Genomic DNA, 1,515 nt, shown 5'->3' with positions numbered 1-1,515 from the left:
ATCACGCTACGAAGAGGCTAAGACTGAGCATGCGTCCTCGTGTCCCCGAGCTAGGAAGGCGGGCCAGAGGCAAGGTGAGGGAGGCGGGGTAGAGAAAGGGGCGTGACCAGGCTCTGAGGTGGGCGGGGTTAAGGCACCACCTGGTCCTAGGCGTTTTCACAGAGGGAGCAAGGGGGCACAATAGGTGAGAGAGCTAAGCATCTTTCTAAAATGTCTAGGGCAGACCAGGAATACGGACAGGCAAGGATGGCTAATGCAGAGGACAAGCGTCCAGATGGAGGCTCTTAGCTATGGAGGGATGTTGCCAAAAGATGTCTGTCGTTCCTGAGTACTGAGCGCAGAGGAAATCAAACGTACTCCCTGCTCAAGTCACAGTTGTGTGGCATCAGTCATCGAAGCAGACAATTGCATTAAAAGGTGATCAGGTGCCTACCCGAGCCTGAGCTGGGATGCCAGAGATGGATTTCTGGAGAAGACAGTCGTCTGACAGGCAGTAGAGGAGCTGAAGAGATTTTGAACATGGCAATCAGAGAAGGCATGACAGGTGAAGATACTGGAGAGAGACTGACAATGGGAAGCGTTGCCTATTTTTTCCAAAAATTATCTGCATATGTTTGACCATGACTTTTATATACTCAGCTACATTTCGAATTTACACAAAATTTACTTTTTTTTAAAATTAGTGAAACTCATGAAAATGTTTCTACCTAGTTAAACAATAAAAGGTAGAATTGAAAGCTAGTTACTTGAAGTTGTCACTGCTCTTATGTCTGTTTTACACATAACTTAGCCATGAAAATGCCTGAAATGACCCACTCAGTCATACAAATGTCAAATTTAAAATTTCTGGCTCTCTGCACTATAATACTATACAGTGTCTCGAGGTGGAAAATTATACCATGGTCCCTGTGGTCTCTTCCACCAAGGAGCTCATGGTCTAGAGACGGAGAGTGTCAAGGAAAGAGATATAAACCACTAAGAGTACACAGGGATGTATGTGCCAAGTGAAGTGGTAGATGAGTTTTTGAGGAGGACCAGAAGCCAGGAGGACAAATGACCTAAAAGCATTGTAAACTGTTCTCCAGACCAGAAAATATCTTCTGCAAAAGTACTATGTCCCCAGTGAACTGATGCCCTAGTCCGATCTCCAGTATTGAAAAGAAAAGTACTTGGGTACTTCTTGAACCTTGAGGAAGGAAAAATGGAAACTTGAAGCCTTCAGAATTATGTAGCTATGGGCATTTAAAAATTAAGTATGGACCAGATGCAGTAGTGCAAACCTGTGATCTGAGCTACTTGGGAGGCAGAGGTAGAAGGATCACAGTCTAGGCCAGCCCAGACAAAAGCCTGAAATTCTATCTGAAAAACAAACTAAAGCAAAAGGACTGGGGGTGGCAGCATGGCTCAAGTGGTAAGAAGAAGGTCCTGAGTTCAATACTCAGTAATGCCAAAAATAAAATAAATAAGTACAATATTACCTTGATGAGTTGGCTGCAAAATTTGGGGAACATGACA

The sequence above is a fragment of the Castor canadensis genome, chromosome 1 (assembly GCF_047511655.1).
Source record: "Castor canadensis chromosome 1, mCasCan1.hap1v2, whole genome shotgun sequence".
In the NCBI taxonomy this organism is placed as follows: domain Eukaryota; kingdom Metazoa; phylum Chordata; class Mammalia; order Rodentia; family Castoridae; genus Castor; species Castor canadensis.
This window is presented reverse-complemented; position numbering follows the sequence as displayed.